General features: G+C 41.1%; 1 protein-coding gene across 5 annotated transcripts in view; it reads right to left on the reverse strand.

The window, feature by feature from the left end:
• Positions 1 to 21,446, reverse strand: part of LOC124544907 (pyridoxal kinase) — a 127,772-nt gene that overhangs the window by 26,820 nt on the left and 79,506 nt on the right. The gene's annotated exons all lie outside the window — the stretch shown is intronic.

Genomic DNA, 21,446 nt, shown 5'->3' on the forward strand with positions numbered 1-21,446 from the left:
AATTGTTAGGCAGGTCACATTTTGCATGAGTAGTGTGATAGCAAGTGAAGAGACAATGGAAGATGTGTTGAGTATCAAAAACATTTTCTCCAAACCCGCATAAAGTAAAATGCAACAGCCCATACATTTTTGCATCTGTATATCCAGAAAAGGATTCAGCTGCAATTTTTAACCAGAAACATTTACTCAAAGTAATTCAAACAAGGGAGAAAAAGCACAATAAAGGTAAATGAACATATGCCATGCTGTCCAATCAAGTATTCAACATAAATGTTCTTCAATGTGATACACAACTGCCAAGATACCTCATATTAAAGAGTGTGGTGCAGTTGCTATGGCACAGGACTTGCATTCAGTAGGAGCAAGGTTCAAATCCCCATCTGGATTTGCGTTTTCTATGGTTTGTCTAAATCAGTTAAGATGAATACCAACAGCAATCCTCTGTGGTTTGCCTAAACCAGTTAAGATGAATACCAAAATGGGTCATTTGAAATGGACACAGTTGAGTTTCTTCCCCACTACAGTTTTAAGAATATTTATGATGGCCACCTTGTCAACAGGATGTTAACCCTAATCATCTTTCTTTTTCTTTTCCGCAGTCCAAAATTATACCTACCTTGTTACTCTTGAATACTGTACATCAAATCTGTGGCACCCCAATCTTTGGATTCTCTCAGAATAACTCAGCTATAAGAGATCCACTGTCATTTGATTACATTATTGACAATACATAATTGGATACAGAAACTTCTGTAAAGTACCTAAGCGTAACCATTCAGAGCAATTTTAAACGGAATGACCTCATTGAAAAAATTGTAGGAAAAACTGATGACAAGCTGAGACTCAGTGGGAGAAATTTAATTTGTCCTTAAAAGAAATGGCTTGTCTGAATGATTTTTGAGTATTGCTCATCAGTTTGGGACCCATACAAAGTGGGATTCATAAAAAAAAGGGAGGATCCAACTAACACTGGCATGTCTCTAGTCTCTAGATGGTATTGCTTAGTCGGTGCAAGAGCAATACAGAGAAGCTCAACAAATTCCAATGGCAGGCAATACAAAAGAGGCATTGTGCACCACAGAGGATTGTTGTTGAAATTTCAGGAGTGTATGTTCCAAGAAGAGTCGGGTAATGTATTTCTATCTCCTCCATATATCTCAAGAAAAGATCACAATGACAAAATCAGAGAAATTAGAATCAAAGCATAGATTTACCAACAAACGTTCTCCCCATGTGCCATTTTTAATAGAACAGGGGGAGAGGGGGTAACAGAGACAATGGTACCAGAAGTGTTGACAACCAAACACTGTAAGGCAGCTTTTGTAGTATAGATGTAGATGTACAAGGTGCATTATATGCTACATGAACTGCTGTTCAAATTACAGAATGAGCATCAGCAGAAAATATCAATAACATGTTCTGATGGGCAGATTGCTGGTGGGAATTATGAATGATGAGGCATGATAAATAAATCTACTAGATAAACTCTTAACATTCATTCACAAGTATTTATTTTATATTTGGATTTCATATTTGAATTCTGTTTCTGAGAATATTGTAAGCAAAGAATCAATGCCGAGATCATTGTAGATGCAGTTCTAGCTCTGGTAGGCAAGGATACGATAAGGACCAGTGTATAGCTAGAGGTCTATGACTATGCATGTATCCACAGTAATTTTTACCTTGCAGAAAAAAGTCAGCATTGTTACATACATTCACAATCATAACAGTTTTTTAGTTAAAAATTACAGGAAAACATCAATCTTTTTCATCAAATTGTTTTATCTGCGGTCGATGAATGAGACTGCATGAACCAGCACTCCCATCTGTTGTAATGTTAACTGAAACTTTAAGTCAGTGAGCATTCTTTGAATGTTTGCAAGGTCCAGATAAAGTGGAAGTCTTTTTTCATCCTTAAATTTTGGCTACAACCATTTTAGCAGCTTGCAATGGACCTGCAACTAGTGAATATGCATTGCCACAACCTTATTTTTCATGCAGTCTGTGAAGCATCTTCTGGATGATGTGAGATATGTGAGTTGCCAAGTTTCTGCTGCCTTTATACTTTGTAGTGACTGAGAGGCCACATAATGAATGTTTCAGAGTAAGCATCAGTGAGAGTGCTTTAATAAAAGGCACACCGTGGATATAATTTCATGTAAGGTGAAACAAGGTGATTTCACATTATTGATTGAAGTCAAATAGATATTTCCAGATTTGAAGAAATTTGCTTGTATATTTCAGGGCAATGAGAGAATCAAAGATATAGTGGCTAGCTTTGTGTGTAAAAGTATGTATTCTTACACTGGATATAAAAAAACTGCCAATTGTCTGTGTGGAGCTGCATCCAGAGACATGAGGAATGATTTCAGACACATAGGAGGGGCACTAACAGTCGCATAGCAAAATGAACTACATGGGAGTGACTACACATTACATTAACAGTACAGAAGGAAAACTTTGTTTTGTGCACCAGAGATTTTGAAAGTGAGTTTTTTTAAAACTGGAGACAACATTAAACATGAACTGATAATGCTATTATATGTATTCAATTCATTCAGCACTGTGAAATACGTCATGTTTGTTGCTGACAGAGGCCAAATATTGCAGCAGTACATTTTTCATTACAAGATACTCTCATGCTCAGCACACTTTCTTAGTACTGTGTGATTTAGAGAACCAAAGCAAAATCTAAATTAGGATGGCCATAGATTTGAGCCATGTCTCTCATGAACTTAAATCTGGTGTCTTGAACCCTACAGCACATTTTTTGCTAAGTTTACATACAGAGTTCTAGTGAGGAAGAGAGACATTATCAGTTTATGTTATGTGGTGTTACAAGAAAATCTAAAACAGAATCCTTTAAAAACAAGGAATATGGAATAAAGTGTTGATGCTTATCATGTCATTTCTAATGAGAGAGGACAGGGACAGGCATTAAGGTTACAATTATAAAGACCTGCAGCTACGGGGAAAAAAGATGGAGATGAAAGTTTAGAAGGAAAAAGGACTTACACATAGAATGGCAATGATTAGTGGTAAGTGGATACTAAGCATAGGTCCCATAAAATATTTATTGAGCTAATGAATTCTTCTTTGGTGCCAACACTAAATAAGTGTATTTCATGGATACTGATGAATTTGAAACTAAACTTTTGTGTGATGTTTTCTGACTTCATACACAGTCCACTCATACTAAAGTAAGCACCTGTCGACAGTCTGAATAATCACCTTTTTCAGTGTGGACCACCGCAGGATGTGTGTGAAGACTGTCAGTGAGGTTCTGGAAGGTACTGAGAGGGATGTGAAGCCATGGCAACTCCAGTGCCATGGCCAGCTGTGCTAGGGTTCTCATTTGAGGATCGTACACCTTCCAACGATTCTTGCAGGGTGTTTGCCTTCAGACATTTCACACACTTCAAGCCAATGGCCATCTCTCCGACGGAGCATAAAATTAAATTCACCTGGAAAGGCCTCCTGTTGCCACAGAGTGGACATCCATTTGTTGTATTTGCAGGCAGATTCCAGCCTTCGTCAGTGATGAACAGCAGTCAGCATGGGTGCATGAACCAGGTACCTGCTAAGGCCCATATGCAACAATGTTCACTGAACAGTTGCAGGTCTATTCACCAGTACACATGTCCAGAACTGTCATTCAGCCCTGCCATCTATGGCCCGCGGTGCACCACAGTTGCCGCAGTGCTAGTTTTGGATAGCACCATTTTGCCATTTGTGGTACTCCTTAACCATGACAGCATGCAAACAGTTTACAAACTGAGTCATCTTGGAAATGCTTCCACCTTTTGCCTGGAAGCAATAATCATGCCCTTTTGACTGTCAGATTAATCACACTGTTTCCTCATTACGCGATGACTGCACTGTTTTCTGCGTCATCCCTGAAATGCTTTAGACACCCTCCATTCCTAGTGTTGCTACCTACCATCTGTGAGTGCTTATTACACGGTGATGTTGAACGTAGGCAATATCCACATTAATGTGAGTGGCATGTGTAAATGTACAAGTTCATAGTAGAAATGGATAAAAGATACAAACTCATTGCTTATAAAATTTTGATTTCATTTTTCCTATTTTACATACTGTGATAATTTAAGACCTAAGGAGACCAATAAGCTTTTATAAGCTATTTTTGCTGTCTTGTTTGCACAAAGAGAGTATATGCAGTTAAAAATTGTTGTGTATAGTGTTGTATATTACTGTCCTATATTGAAAAATGACACTTTTGATGGAGAAATGATTTTGTCCATGTAACAATGGATGAATAGTGGAACTGCATTTGTGATGACACAGCATTACTGAACAAAGTATTTAGCTGCATTTCAAGAAGGTATATGTAGTGCAGGCAAGGTCAAAGCAAGAGAAGGTGATGGAATTAGTAAAATGTACAATTGGCCTTAAAATAGTGACACCTGGAGGTTCCAAGTGTAGCTGGTTAAGGTACTTAGTAATTATAGATATCCACTTTTTGCCAATGGGAAAATAACAGATTTGCTTTGAATAACAGCCAAACAAACTGAAGATATGATTCTTCAGCTTCTCCCGACATACCTCATGCCAAAATTGTTTAGGGCTAACTGTTGGATGTCGGTGTCCAATGGGCACAACATTCCGGCAAATGACCACATTGCCATCATCAGGTGCATTGATGAACTGACTGCCACACTTCTATCTCCTCCCCCTCTCTGTCTGATCAGCTGTTTCCTTCCTTTCCTGCTGAAACACCAAGTGGAGACAGTCTTCTGTGCCCACCAGCCAAAACCCATGCACTAGTTGTTAGTGTGACCTTGGACTACAGAAATACAAAGTCTGTCAGATACCCTGCCAGTGTGGTAAGACTTACGTGGAGTCAGACAGCACATACTGTCAAAGATTTTTGCAGAGAACACCAGTACCTCACCAGACTGCAGCAGAATATTGCGTGAGGGAATTGCATGGTATGGACTGTAACTACACCAAGGTTCTGACACAGATATCCAAATTCTGGGACTGTGTCATTAAGGAATCTACTGAGATTTGAGTAAAGGAACTGCTCACAAATTGTGATAGCGGATACATACTTATCAAGGCATGGGACCCCCACCATTAGAATGGTCAAGAAGAGGAATGAGATACTAGACAACGAACAGACTTTGGGGGCAGGCAAAGGAACAGCAGAGGTGCCACTAGTGTGCACATCTAGCCGTGAACGTGGGACGGAACAAGGGGTCAGCAGGAACAGTCAGGCTAGGGATGCTACCATCAGTCAGTTCATCAGTGCATCTGATGATTGCAACATGATGAAATATTGTGCTCGTTGGACACTGACACCCGGCAGTTCACCCGTGAACTACTTTGACAAATTAAAGATAGTCTGTAGGGATTTCGTTATACAATCTGGTTGGACTAAACAAATTTTTGTAACCATTGTCAGCTAAAGAATTCTGACAATCTTTATAACATAACATAATGTTCATACAAATGTAAACCTCCGTGATGTATCACAAGTTGCCTGTTTGTATTGAGAGAAGAACTAAAAATGTAACATTGGAGATGGGAATTACAGGCAAGCTTTTTATAGAGAATGTTCTAACAAGCTGCACAAAGGTCATGGTTTTAAATATGGTATGAGAAGTTCTGGAAGAATGTAAATAACTTGGGAGTAAAGGTAACAACTCACTGGAAAGTAGAGGCACTGAGTCATCAAAATGTCGAAACTTCATTACCTTGTGGACAAATACTTTTTTGAGTTAGGACTGCATAATGTCAGTACTGTAGTCATACAGGTATACTGAGGTGAGGGGTTGTGTTGGGCGGAGTGAGCAAGGGGAGAAAAGATGAGCAAGGAGCAGGAGTGAGGGTTGGGGAACAGTGACTGACAGCTCGGAGGCTGCATGTGCACAATAGAGGAAAGTGTTTGATGATGATGATGTTGTAAGGGCAATGGGCTAGGATGTGGTGACAAAAAGAGGAAGGGGAAACTGTGTGGAAGAGAGAGTGGGGCAGGGAATAGGGAGATTGAGGCCAGGAGGATTAAGGGAATAAAGCACTTTTGCAAAGATAACTCCTATCTATGTAGTTCAAAAAAGCTGGTACTTTGGGGGAGGATCCAGATTGTATGGGCAATACTGAAATCAACCACATAGTGCTCAACTACACATTCCATCACTTGGTGGTCAACTCCACTCTTGGCCACAGTTTTTCACAGGTGGTCCTGCCACTAATGATATACGATAAGCCTGTGACAGGACTGGAGTAAGATGAGCTAGGTGACTGAATGGGACGGGTCTTGTACTGGGGTATTCGGCAGTGATATGACCCATGTAGCAAAGGATTGGGAGTTGGTGTGGCATAGGATGAACCAGGACATACAGGTAGGGTGGGCAGCAGAATACCACTTTAGAAAGGATAGGAAGTATTTTGCGTGGGAAGTCCCTCATTTCTGACCATGATAATACATAGTTAAAGCCCTGCCCCAGACCAAGATGAAACTGGGTGGAGCAGTTGGTTCTTGGGTATGGTGGGAGGATTGTAGGGCCGTGAGGATATTTTTCTTTCTTTTAGTCATCAGTCTGCTGATTGGTTTGATGTGACCTGCCATTAATTCCTCTCTTGTGCCAACCTCGTTGTGTCAGATCAGCACTTTAACCCTACGCCCTCAATTATTTATTATGTGTATGCCAACCTCTGTCTTCTCTACAGCTCCTTCTAGTGCCACAGATGATATTCTCTGATGTCTTAACATGTGTCCTATCATCCTGTCCCATCTTCTTGTCAGTGTTTTCCATCCGTTCCTTTCTTCATTGATTCTGTGGAGAATTGCCTCATTACATCAGTTCACCAAATTTCCAACACCCTTCTTTAGCACCACATCTTAAATGCTTTATTTCTTTTCTCATCCAGTGTTCCCACAGTCCATGATACATTAACATAAAATACTGTGCTGCGTGTGTACATTCTCAGAAATTTCTTCCTCAAGTTAAGGCTTCTTTTAGCCAGGAAAACTCCCTTAGCTGTACTAGTCTGCTTTTTACGTCTTTCTTGCTTCATCTATGATGTGTTTTTTTCCAAGGTAGAAGAATTCCTTAAGTTCATCTACGGCCTTAGTCTACTTTTTACATCTTTATTGCTTCGTCTATGATGTGTTCTTTTTTTCCAAGGTAGAAGAATTCCTTAAGTTCACCTACAGCCACCAGTTTTGATAAGTTTGTCCCTAATCTCATTTCTGTTACACCTCATTACTTTCATGTTTCTTAAGTTTACTCTCAACCCATAACCGCACTGATTAGACTGTTCATTCCATTGAACATGTCCTGTAATTCTTCTTCACAGTCACTGAGGTTAGCAATGTCATCAGTGAATCTTATCATTGTTATCGTCTCATCCTTAATTTTAATCCCGCTCTTGAACCTTTTTTCTATTTCCATCATTGCTTCTTCAATGTATAGATTTAACAATAGGGATGAAGGACATTATCACTGTATTACACACTTTTTAATCCAAGCACTTCCTTCTTTGTCTTCCAATCTTACCATTCTCTCTTGGCTCTTGTAGATATTGTATATTTTCCCTCTTTCTCTCTAGCTTTCTCATTTTTTTCTCAGAATTGCAAACATCTTACACCATTTTATATTGTTGAACACTTTCTCTAGGTCAACCAGTCCAGTGGACATGTCTTTATTTTACTTAGTTGTTGCCTTCATTAATAAGCACATCATCAGAATTGCCTCTCTGGTGTCCTTACCTTTCCTAAACTGATCGTCATCTAGCAGCTCCTGAATTTTCTTTTCCTTTCTTCTGTATATTATTTTTATCGGCAACTTTGATGCATGAGATGTTAAGCTGATTTGTGATAGTTCTCACACTTATCTCCCATTACTTTCTTCTGAACTGTGTGGATATTTTTCCAGAAGTCTGATATTACATCTTCGGTCTCACAGTCTACACACCAACTTGCATATTTGATATTTGGTTGCCGCTCCCTGCCTCCACCACCCAATGATTTTCTGAAACCATTCTGATGGAATGTAATCTGTTGCTTCTGCCTTACTTGACTAAGTTTCACAAAGCTCGGTTACACTGTGACTCTAATAAAGGACATCCTAAGTCATTTACATCAACTCTTATTTTTTCTTCTATCATGTCTTCAGGCAAGTCCTCCTCCTCCAAGAGACCTTCAATTTACACTGTCCAATTATCTGTTCTTGGCTGTACTGGAAATGGCTATGTCAAAGCTTAGCTGGGAAGGTAAGGGAATTAAAATTAATGGAAGAAGGCTTACCAACTTGAGATTTGCTGATGATATTGCCTTACTGGCCAACGACTTCACAGAGCTCCAAAACTTAGTTACAGATCAGAACATCAGTTGGTTGGCTTGAACATGAACCTTTACAAAACAAAAGTAATGTCCAACAAATGGGTCCCAGTTGGAGATGTGAAAGTCGAGGACAGTCCATTAGAAGAGGTCAGTGAATATATCTACCTTGGCCAGATTATAAATATGAAAGGAGATGTAAGGCCAGAAATCTATCGGTGCATCAAGCTTGGCTGGCAAGAATTTGGGATGAATTCAACAGTATTCAGATAAAAAATGCCAGTAAATCTGAAGAAAATAGTATTTGATCTATGCATTCTTCCTGTGCTGACATTTGGTTGTGAGACATGGACACTGAACTCATTTACAAAAGGGAAAGTTAGGGCAACACAGAGAGCCATGGAAAGATCAATGCTGGGCTGTACAGGAAAGGGCAGGAAAAGGGCAGATGACATCCGGTCTGTCACGAAGGTTAAGAACGTCTTAGAGACAATACGCTCCTTGAAATGGCAGTGGGCTGGCTACATCGCAAGGAGATAAGACAGCAGGTGGACAAAGTAGCTAGTACTGGAGTGGAGTCAAAGAGAGCATCGGAGGCCTAGAGGAAGACCATCGGACAGATGGGACAAATATATCAAGGAGATCGTTAGTAGCACCTGGCAGAGAACTGCCCAAGACCATTCCACTTGGAGAGGACTGCTGAAAGCCTACCTGAATCCATGACTCAAAGAGGCCACATCATTTAATGATTGAATTGGCTGATAATGATGATGAGTTATCTGCCACTACTATGCATTCAGTATTGGAATTTATTGGAACTCTTAATGTTGACACATTTGCATTTAATTCCACCAAAGGCTGTGTTGACTTTTGTATATGCTGGATCAGTCCTTCTGACAACCATTTCTTTGCATTTTTTCATTCAACCATTTCATCTTGGCTTCCCTGCACTTTCTTTTTATTTAATCCCTATGTCTCATATTCCTGTCTTTTCCTGAAAATTTTTGTACTTCCTTATTTCGTCAATGAATTTAAGTTACCTAAGGTTTCTTCAGTTACTTTGTCCAACTTCTGTGATTTTCCTTTTTAGAGATGTTAATTCCACTTCAACTGAACCACCTACTATAGTATTCTTTATTGCAGTATCTACAGCTTTAGAGAGCCTCAAAAGCATTTCATCATTTCTCAGTACTTCAATATCCCACTTATTCCCGCATTAATTCTCCCAGAGGATTCTCTTAAACTATTTGTCATTCCTAAACTGTTATTCAAGCCTACATCTGCTTCTAGATACACCTTACAGTCCAATATCTGATATTGGTATCTCTGTCTGACCATGATGTAATCCAGCTGGGATCTTACGGTGTCTCTGGGCTTTTTCAAAGTATGCCTCCTCATTATTTTCGAACAATATATTCACCACTACTAACCAAAATTTGTTGCAGAACTCAACTAGTCTTTCTCTTTTCTGATTCCTACTATCAAGCCCATATCTCATGTACCTGTGTCTTGTATTCCTTCCTCTATTACCACATTCCAGTCATCCTCTACTGTTAAATTATCATTTCTCTTTACATAGAGAATTACCCATTCAATATCCTCCTACACTTCTGTAATCTCTTCACTTTCTGCTTGTGACACTGGCACATACACCCGAACTATTGTTTTTGGTGTTGATTTGCTGCTGATTCTGATGAGAACAAACTTATCACTGAACTGTTCACAGTAACTCACTGTCTGCCATACCTTCCTATTTATAATGAACCTGCTCCAGTCATACAATTTTCTGCTGCTGTTGATATGATCCTACATCCTGCTGAGTAGAAATCCTTATCTTCTTTCCATTTCATTTCAATCTGCCTCCACTATAGCTAGATTGGAACTTCCTATTTCCCTTTTCAGAGTTTCTGGCTTGCTTACCTACCACATTCAAATTTCTCACATTCAACTTGTAGAATGTTTTTGCTGATTGTTCAGTTTTTTCCTCATGGCTACTTCCCCCCCTTCCTCCCCCCACAGTCCCCTCCCAGAGATCAAATTTTTTGCTAATGGAGGGATCATCATGACACACTTTTTCATTTATAGGCCACATGTCCTGTGGATCCATGTTTTAACGCAGTGGCTTGCATTACTTTCTGCATCCTCATGCTGTTGGTCATACATGAGTCTTTTGTCTTTTAGGAGCAGTTTCCCACACCAAAGGCATGAGGCTTGTTGGCAGAATGAGGGTGACTCCGCACACCAGAAGTCTCTGGCTGCAATTGTAGATGCTTTTATTCGAAATTTAAGCAGAGGGTGGGTCCAACATGGAACCCAGGACATTTTGATTGCTATCCACAGACACTACCCCTAGCAGGGGCTATAAACATGATGTAGGGAATGTTGTTGTTGTTGTGGTCTTCAGTCCTGAGACTGGTTTGATGCAGCTCTCCATGCTACTCTATCCTGTGCAAGCTTCTTCATCTCCCAGTACCTACTGCAACCTACATCCTTCTGAATCTGCTTAGTATATTCATCTCTTGGCCTCCCCCTACGATTTTTACCCTCCACGCTGCCCTCCAATACTAAATTGGTGATCCCTTGATGTCTCAGAACATGTCCTACCAACCGATCCCTTCTTCTGGTCAAGTTGTGCCACAAACTTCTCTTCTCCCCAATCCTATTCAATACTTCCTCATTAGTTACGTGATCTACCCGTCAGATCTTCAGCATTCTGCTGTAGCACCACATTTCAAAAGCTTCTATTCTCTTCTTGTCCAAACTATTTACCGTCCATGTTTCACTTCCATACATGGCTACACTCCATACAAATACTTTCAGAAATAACTTCCTGACACTTAAATCTATACTTGATGTTAACAAATTTCTCTTCTTCAGAAACGCTTTCCTTGCCATTGCCAGTCTACATTTTATATCCTCTCTACTTCGACCATCATCAGTTATTTTGCTCCCCAAATAGCAAAACTCCTTTACTACTTTAAGTGTCTCATTTCCTAATCTAATACCCTCAACATCACCCGACTTCATTCGACTACATTCCATTATCCTCGTTTTGCTTTTGTTGATGTTCATCTTATATCCTCCCTTCAAGACACCATCCATTCCGTTCAACTGGTCTTCCAAGTCCTTTGCTGTCTCTGACAGAATTACAATGTCATCGGCGAACCTCAACATTTTTATTTCTTCTCCATGGATTTTAATACCTACTCCGAATTTTTCTTTTGTTTCCTTTACTGCTTGCTCAATATACAGATTGAATAACATTGGGGAGAGGCTACAACCCTGTCTTACTCCCTTCCCAACCACTGCTTCCCTTTCTTGTCCCTCGACTCTTATAACTGCCATCTGGTTTCTGTACAAATTGTAAATAGCCTTTCGCTCCCTGTATTTTACCCCTGCCACCTTTAGAATTTGAAAGAGAGTATTCCAGTCAACATTGTCAAAAGCTTTCTCTAAGTCTACAAATGCTAGAAACGTAGGTTTGCCTTTCCTTAATCTTTCTTCTAAGATAAGTCGTAAGGTCAGTATTGCCTCACGTGTTCCAGTATTTCTACGGAATCCAAACTGATCTTCCCCAAGGTCGGCTTCTACTAGTTTTTCCATTCGTCTGTAAAGAATTCGAGTTAGTATTTTGCAGCTGTGACTTATTAAACTGATTGTTCGGTAATTTTCACACCTGTCAACACCTGCTTTCTTTGGGATTGGAATTATTATATTCTTCTTGAAGTCTGAGGGTATTTCGCCTGTCTCATACATCTTGCTCACCAGATGGTAGAGTTTTGTCAGGACTGGCTCTCCCAAGGCCGTCAGTAGTTCCAATGGAATGTTGTCTACTCCGGGGGCCTTGTTTCGACTCAGGTCTTTCAGTGCTCTGTCAAACTCTTCACGCAGTATCGTATCTCCCATTTCATCTTCATCTACATCCTCTTCCATTTCCATAATATTGTCCTCAAGTGCATCGCCCTTGTATAGACCCTCTATATACTCCTTCCACCTTTCTGCCTTCCCTTCTTTGCTTAGAACTGGGTTGCCATCTGAGCTCTTGATATTCATACAAGTGGTTCTCTTATCTCCAAAGGTCTCTTTAATTTTCCTGTAGGCAGTATCTATCTTACCCTAGTGAGATAAGCCTCTACATCCTTACATTTGTCCTCTAGCCATCGCTGCTTAGCCACTTTGCACTTCCTGTCGATCTCATTTTTGAGACGTTTGTACTCCTTTTTGCCTGCTTCATTTACTGCATTTTTATATTTTCTCCTTTCATCAGTTAAATTCAATATTTCTTCTGTTACCCAAGGATTTCTACTAGCCCTCGTCTTTTTACCTACTTGATCCTCTGCTGCCTTCACTACTTCATCCCTCAAAGCTACCCATTCTTCTTCTACTGTATTTCTTTCCCCCATTCCTGCCAATTGTTCCCTTATGCTCTCCCTGAAACTCTGTACAACCTCTGGTTCTTTCAGTTTATCCAGGTCCCATCTCCTTAAATTCCCACCTTTTTGCAGTTTCTTCAGTTTTAATCTACTGGTCATAACCAATAGATTGTGGTCAGAGTCCACATCTGCCCCTGGAAATGTCTTACAATTTAAAACCTGGTTCCTAAATCTCTGTCTTACCATTATATAATCTATCTGATACCTTTTAGTATCTCCAGGGTTCTTCCACGTATACAACCTTCTATCATGATTATTAAACCAAGTGTTAGCTATGATTAAGTTGTGCTCTGTGCAAAATTCTACCAGGTGGCTTCCTCTTTCATTTCTTAGCCCCAATCCATATTCACCTACTACGTTTCCTTCTCTCCCTTTTCCTACACTCGAATTCCAGTCACCCATGACTATTAAATTTTCGTCTCCCTTCACTATCTGAATAATTTCTTTTATTTCATCATACATTTCTTCAATTTCTTCGTCATCTGCAGAGCTAGTTGGCATATAAACTTGTACTACTGTAGTAGGCATGGGCTTCGTGTCTATCTTGGCCACAATAATGCGTTCACTATGCTGTTTGTAGTAGCTTACCCGCATTCCTATTTTCCTATTCATTATTAAACCTACTCCTGCATTACCCCTATTTGACTTTGTGTTTATAACCCTGTAGTCACCTGACCAGAAGTCTTGTTCCTCCTGCCACCGAACTTCACTAATTCCCACTATATCTAACTTTAACCTATCCATTTCCCTTTTTAAATTTTCTAACCTACCTGCCCGATTAAGGGATCTGACATTCCATGCTCCGATCCGTAGAACGCCAGTTTTCTTTCTCCTGATAACGACATCCTCTTGAGTAGTCCCCGCCCGGAGATCCGAATGGGGGACTATTTTACCTCCGGAATATTTTACCCAAGAGGACGCCATCATCATTTAATCATACAGTAAAAGCTGCATGCCCTCGGGAAAAATTACGGCCGTAGTTTCCCCTTGCTTTCAGCCGTTCGCAGTACCAGCACAGCAAGGCCGTTTTGGTTATTGTTACAAGGCCAGATCAGTCAATCATCCAGACTGTTGCCCTTGCAACTTCTGAAAAGGCTGCTGCCCCTCTTCAGGAACCACACGTTTGTCTGGCCTCTCAACAGATACCCCTCCGTTGTGGTTGCACCTACGGTACGGCTATCTGTATCGCTGAGGCACGGAAGCCTCCCCACCAACGGCAAGGTCCATGGTTCATGGGGGGGGGATGCAGGGAATACATTTGCTAATTAGCTTTGAGTGATAGTGCCTGTATGTGAAGGTTTTAATGAGACCTGCAGCATATTGGGCAAAGGAATTTTCATCACTGATGACGGCTGTCATAGTGCTGGTAATGTTGATAGCTGATGGGCCTGATATGGAGAAAAGTGCTGATGTAGCCATGACAGAGGTGGAGGTCAATGTACAGGAAGGTCGCATACTGGGCTGAGGAGGACCAGGTGAAATGAACCCAAGAAAAGGTATTAAAGCTGTGGAGGAATGAGCCTAGTGTTTAATGGTCTTGGCTCCAGATCTCTTAGATATCATTAGTCAACCTGAACAAGACATAGTGTTGGGAGGCCTGGAAGGTTTTGTTTAAAGTATCCATCAACAGATTCGCGTAGGATAGTACCATGTGGGTATCAATGGCTGTGCTGCGAATTTGTTTATATATCTTCCCCTTAAAGGAGAAGTAGTTATTTGTGAGGATGGAAATAATGTGTAAGGAAAGATGTGATAGGTTTGGAGTCAGAAGGACATTGGTACAGGTAGTGTTTAACAGCAGCAAACCCACTTGCATGGGGGATGTTGGTGGATACGAAGGTGGTACAACAGTGACAAGTAGGAATCCAGATGGTCGTGGGCTAAGGATGGTCAACAGTCAATGAATGAAGTGGTTCGTATCTTTAATATGAGAGACCGCACTATGGGATACTGGTTGGAAATCTTGGTTGATAAGAGGAGAGATTCTGTCACCAGGAGCCCAGCTACAATGGGGAGTCCAAGATTGTTGGGTTTTGAGAAGCATGCGAAACATTAAACCTGGCCTCTCCCAGTTCATACAACCAACCAATTGTGACCCTCCCCCCTCTCCCACCTACCCATCCTCTGGTTACTTTCCAGGAATTCCTCACCTCCAACTTGGCTTCACCATACTTTTCCAGGTCCCTGTTCAAGAACAAAACCCTCTCAATGGAAGAAAGAACAACTACCCACAACCTCAAGACAGACCCTGATTTAATTATCTTTCATGCAGACAAAGGCTCCACCACTGTCATGATGAATCTCAGCAATTACCTGACAGGAGCCATCTGCCAACTGTCTGACTCCTCTGTCTACAAAGCCCTGGCACAGTGATCCCATTAAAGATTTATTTATTTAGCTTATGGTGCTATACACATGGTTTACACTAATTAAATTATGAAATCATATGATAAAATACACTATAAAATATGTAAGTGAAGGATACATATTCAGATAAAATATAATACTTAAACACAATAAAAAGTAACATCACAGCAGATATTTTGCATTACACAAGTCTTCAAATTCTGACATCCAAATTGGCGACCCATTCGAGGCAGGGCGGTGTGGCATGGAAGAAGTCAGCCCGACTACCCTGGTAGGCTCTTAATTCACAGTCCTTGGCGATGTGCTGTATTGTTTGATTAGGTGCCCCACAGTCACAGCTAGGTCTGGGAAGCTTTCCCCACTTGTGTAGATTGTGTGCACATAGTCCATGTCCTGTTCGGATTCTGTTTAGGCTTTTCCATAGCTGTCGTGGAAGTTCAAAGCCCTCAGGTTTCTCTGATGGACAGATAAGTTCACAGTTGTCAGGGGAGGCACCATCACTCCAGCTCTCATGCCATTTCAAGCAACTTCCATAATCCGAATTTGACCCTCACTACCCCAACAGAAATAATGTCCATCATAAAATCTTTAAAATCAAAAACATCTAGTGGGTATGATGAAATATCAACAAAGTTAATTAAAGAATGTGATTCTGAGCTAAGTAACATATTAAGCTATCTGTGTAACTAGTCATTTATCAGTGGAATATTTCCTGAATGGCTGAAATATGCTGAAGTTAAGCCACTGTTTCAGAAGGGAGATAAAGAAATAGCATCAAATTTCCGTCGAATTTCACTGTTGCCAGCGTTCTCAAAAATTTTCGAAAAAGTAATGTACAGTCGGCTTTATAACCATCTTATCTCAAATAACATACTGTCAAAGCCACAGTTTGGATTTCTAAAAGGTTCTGATATTGAGGAGGCTATCTACACTTACAGTGAAAATGTGCTTAATTCATTAGACAAAAAATTGCAGGCAACTGGTATATTTTGTGATCTGTCAAAGGCATTTGACTGTGTAAATCACAATATCCTTTTAAGTAAATTAGAGTATTATAGTGTAACAGGAAATGCCGAAGAATGGTTCAAATCTTATATCTCTGGCAGGAAACAAAGGGTGTTATTAGGAAAGAGACATGTATCTAGCTATCAGGCATCATCCAACTGGGAACTAATTACATGTGGGATCCCACAAGGTTCCATTTTGGGGCCCTTACTTTTTCTTGTGTATATCAATGACCTTTCATCAGTAACATTACCAGATGCCAAGTTCGTTTTGTTTGCCACCTCATTTTTTAATGAACACTATATAAAAGTCATTTTACAAATACTAATGCACTGAATTTAAAATAAAATGTTTTTATTTATTTATAAAGTAATAAACATGTAATACAACTACTATAATACTTATTTTAAGAAGTCAGGCAGAAAAGCTTGGAGCTTACTAAAGTAGTTAGGGGGGAAGTAAACCACCAATCAAAGTAGCTTGTACAGTGCTACCAGACCAGATAGCAAGTCGAATTGTATCGCTATCTAGAGCACCAAGAGACAAACACCACACACAAAAAGTAAAAAGGGAATACAGAAATATACAGCAAACAACACCTCAAGAAAGTGAGTACTCTCGGAGCTTCACAATTGAAGAGCTAGAAGCTGCTCTCAGTGATGTTAAAACGGGTAAGGCACCTGGTTATGATGGAATGCACCCTGAATTCCTGACTCGATGTGGGAAGGAAACGAAGGGGGGGAGAGCAAAGTAGAAAGATAAAACAGCTCAGAAAACAAAGGTAACAAAAATTGACAAACTATGTGCATAACCACACAGAAACATGGATCTAAGTACTGTATCAATATTAAAACATTAACTACGCAGGATGAAAGTGGTATAAGGAGCTAAAACAACAGAGCAGATGGGTGTGGCTGGCTGACTGCCAGAAGAAAAGAGGAGAAGCCAGCCACTCTGCAACACTTTAAAACCTCCAGCCTAAAACTTTAGGCCAGAGTTCAGACAAATCACAAAACTTTAAATCCTCAGTCACACTCATCTCATCATCAGCTAAAATAGAGTGAAGATCCCCACCAATATTTTTCTCTGTCCTTGCTTCACAGTACAAAATTCACTCTGTTAGCCGCGTGGGGCAGTCGCGCTGCCTAAGGTGCCTTGTCACAGTTCGTGCAGCTGCCCCCGTCGGAGGTTCGAGTCCTCCTCCGGGCATAGGTGTGTGTGCTGTCCTTAACGTAAGTTAGTTTAAGTTAGATTAAGTAGTGTGTAAGCCTAGGGACCTCAGCAGTTTGGTCCTACAGTCCTTACACAAATTTCCAATTTACACTCTGTTAAAATATGGTGGATAGATATGTGCACGCCACAAGCACCACAACATGGGGGAGCCTCTCGCCGCTGTAAAAAACTGTGTGTGAGAGGGCAGTGCCCAATTCTAAAATGTGCGAGGGTCACTTCATCCACCTGAGCAACTGGCAGGAAGAACGCCACGGCCGGGTTGTTGACTTCACCAACCATAGCTTATTGGCCGTCCCTGCACCTGTTCCTTATCCCACAATTGCATGCACTTCCTGTGTAGTGCAGAAATGACAACCTGCAAGGAAATAATACTGTGTCACATCCTGTCCTCTGCACACCTCCTTTGTGGCCCAATCGGCTTGTTCATTTCCCCGTATCCCTACATGACCTGGCACCCAGCAGAATGACACCTGCTTACTCCACCACTGCCATTGGAGCAAGTACAGTTGGTCACATATAAGCTGGACAAACTCCTCGGTGGGGTACAAGTTGTGTAATGATTGTAACACACTACGGGAATCAGAGCAGATGAGAAACCGTTTGCCTTGAATCAGATGCAGCTGCTCCAGTGCCTTCAGGATTGGGTGGAGCTCCACTGTGAAAATGGTATAATCGTAAGGCAGGCAAATCCTGGTGACATGTCTAAAATAAGCCTGGGTCTCTGGAGGAGCCAAGGTGGAAATCTGCTCCAACCTCGATGTAAAACATTATGACCGTGCGCGATTCTGTGCGCGAATCCACAGGGCCTTGTTGCTTGCTGCCACTTACGAAAACGGCATGCCAGTGGAAGGTGAGCAATGGTATGGTATGCAGGTGTATATGGTGTGGACAGTGTTTTATGTGCCTGGTGCAACGTAAGTAGCCATCGCCTGATGTGAAGTGGTGGTTCACCAGTTTCTGCACACAGGCTGGGTATGGGGCTCATTCTGAATGCCCCAGTGGCCAACCAAATCCCTTCATGGTGCACTATGTCCAAATTTTTTAAATAAGAGGGTCTCACGGACCCATAGACGGTGCACCCATAATCCAGCCGAGATCGCACAAATACTCTGTAAAACTGGAGCAGACAAGTTCTGTCTACTCCCCATGTACTGTGGCTAAGACATTTTAAAATACTTAAAGCCTTAAGTGACTGTTTTTCAGGTCCTTAAGATGTGGTAATCATGTAAATTTGGAGTCAAATACAAGGCCCATAAAACTCACTGTGTCTTTAAAATTAAGAATAATGTCCTTTGTCCTCAACTCAGGAAAGTTTAAAATGGAAGAAGCATGGTTAAAAAGCACACACACACACGCAGACTTCTCGGTGGAAAACTTAAAACCTCTCTTCTGCACCCATTCATCCAAACATTGAAGAGTTAGTTGCAACTGACATGTTGTCGTTGCGATGTTTGAAGAAGAGTAAAACACAGAGACGTCATCCACAAACAAAGAACACTGGACAGGACTTTTCACTATGACCATAATGTTACTAATAGCCATGGAAAAAACAGTCACACTCAAAACGCTACCTTGAGGGACACTGTTTTCCTACTCAAAGCAATCAGACAGGACGGCACTGACTCGGTATCTAAAATATCGTGGCGAGGGGAAGAACTGAATAAAAATGGGAAGACATCCACGAAAACCGCATTTGTGAAGCTGCTCCAGGATAAGATGCCTCCAAGTAGTATTGTAGGCCTTCTCGACGTCAAAAAATATACCTAGAAGGTGATGCCTATTTTGTAGCCACCTCCAATAGGGCCAAGTTATCAAATGTGGAGCAATACTTCCTGAACCTACACTGAAAGCGCCTAAGGAGTCACCTGTCTTCTAAGATCCACACAAGGCGGCAGTTGACTACCCACTCCAAGGTCTTTCCCACACAGATAGTGATGGCAACACTATGGTAGCTGCTTGGGGATGTACAGTCTTTTCCAGGTTTTGAAAGAGGAATTAAAAGTGACCCAACGCCCAAATGCCATTAAAAAGTGCAAGGAAGATATCTTTGTTTCACCTTGTGAGGTGCTGCAGCATACTGTAATGGATTCTGTCATGACCAGGGGATATGTCACAATCCGCATACAATGCATAATCCAGCTCCCACATGGGAAATGGGCAACTGTAACCTTCATCAGATGTGGACTGTAAGTCCAAAGTACACCTTTCAGCTACTGCTCTATGGTGCTGGAAACCTATATCCTGACTGGCAGTTGCAGTAACTGTGCAAAATAGGCCACCATAGACTGGGCAACGTCTCGTGGATTGGTTTGGAGAGTCTGTTTCTCATTACAGCAGTCATGGGGCACCTCCCTCCTCTCCCATAAATTCTCCTGATGGTCTCCCATACAACAGAACTCTGTGGAATGATTAATGGTAATCAGGAACTGTTGCCACAACCTCTTCTTCCTCTCTCAAATATGATTCCGAGGGTTCCATCCTGGTCCCACAAGCAGCTAGGGAAATAAGGGTCCACTCAGACAGAGCCCTGCATACCTGAGTAAGTCTTATACAGCTGAGGTGCGGCAGGTTCCCCAGAGGTTGTCCACTTATAACTGTTCTACCTCAACAGCCATGCATCACATCAGTGCATAGTACACCTTGAGATTGAAGGTTTTTTTTATAGAAGTTTATTCTGTCCTCGTGATACGGGCTGTCAATTCAAAATCCCTATTCCCTGAGACACACAACATTCCACCAACGTGCTGCACGGTGGTTGCTGAAGAATGACCAGAGCTTTCGGTGACAGAGGACAGTTGGTGCTTACCAACCCCCAGATCAGGAAGCCCAGGGTTGCTAAGCCCATATGCAGCAAATGAATGCTGAGCCCCTGAGGGCAAATGGGTTATATACAAAGGAGTGCCAGATGTCAAGAATTGAGGAGGGAGTGGGAGAAAATAACACTGGAGTAAATGCTTGAATGAGGGCAAATTAAGCAGTAACAGACAGTTTCCTGGAGAGTGCAACCACAGTTCAGAGACATTATTACTGACAATAACAACACTGAATAACAGTTCAATTTACCATAAAAATTACAACAATTAAAAAGGCAAGAATGATAAAATGTTTCCAAAAGCCACATAGCTGTATGAAGATGCTTAATTCACAACTACCAGTTTCGTGTCAGTATAAATGCATCTTCAGGTTTATAATGGTTACATTTCCATAATGTAGATGGACAGTTATTGACTTCCAGCTTTCAGGAAGTTATCCACATTAAAAGTCAAACTGCAATGGTGGCTTGTCATAATAAAATCGAGTACATCCAAACATGCTTGTAAAAATGTACAAAGTATGTCTGCTGAATGAACCAAGTTGGATAACACCACATAGGATATATACCAAGATTCAGGAGACACCATCGGTATAAAACCAATGAAGTAAAACTTAAAATCCTGTGTAACATGTGTACTTCTGTCATATTGATAACTGGCCAATGTGGTGTAAGCAGCTCATAGAGGCTTGCTATTGATTATGCCATAGAGTGACACATTTATGATGGCCAGCATCTTTGATGCTTGGAGTCAGTGCTATATTGGGCCAGAGACAGGAAATAGAGGCACAGAGTAGCAGTCAGTGTGGCACGGAAAGTCGGCTGGCTCCTCCTGGGTATGTTCAGTACAGACTGAGAGAAAATCTGTTTGGCTAAAGGCACTCAACGACCCTTAGGAGAGATAACTGTTTTTCCAGATTTCATGGTCAGGTAAGCACAGAGAGATGCCGTGCAACTGTGGTCTGAGGTGGAGATTGTTGGACTTCGTACAACAGTAGTGTCGTTGGTAACCTATTGACAGCAAAAGATTAAGGCGGTATGTCTAATTGTGTGTATTATGCCTGTATTTTTCCTGTGTAACATGTGCCTACATTTACAGTTGTGCAGCCTGTTGTGGATACCCGAGGTTATATATCAGTATTTTGTTAACATTTTGCTTCTATCAACATACAACTGACTCTCTTAGGAGTAGTTGTAATTCGTATGTTAGATCAAGCAATTTCTAACTTCACCATAACCTTTCTGTTTATATGTATGTCATACACCACGCCTGGGTAGATGACTGTGG

Source organism: Schistocerca americana, chromosome 8 (genome assembly GCF_021461395.2).
Source record: "Schistocerca americana isolate TAMUIC-IGC-003095 chromosome 8, iqSchAmer2.1, whole genome shotgun sequence".
Taxonomy (NCBI): Eukaryota; Metazoa; Arthropoda; class Insecta; order Orthoptera; family Acrididae; genus Schistocerca; species Schistocerca americana.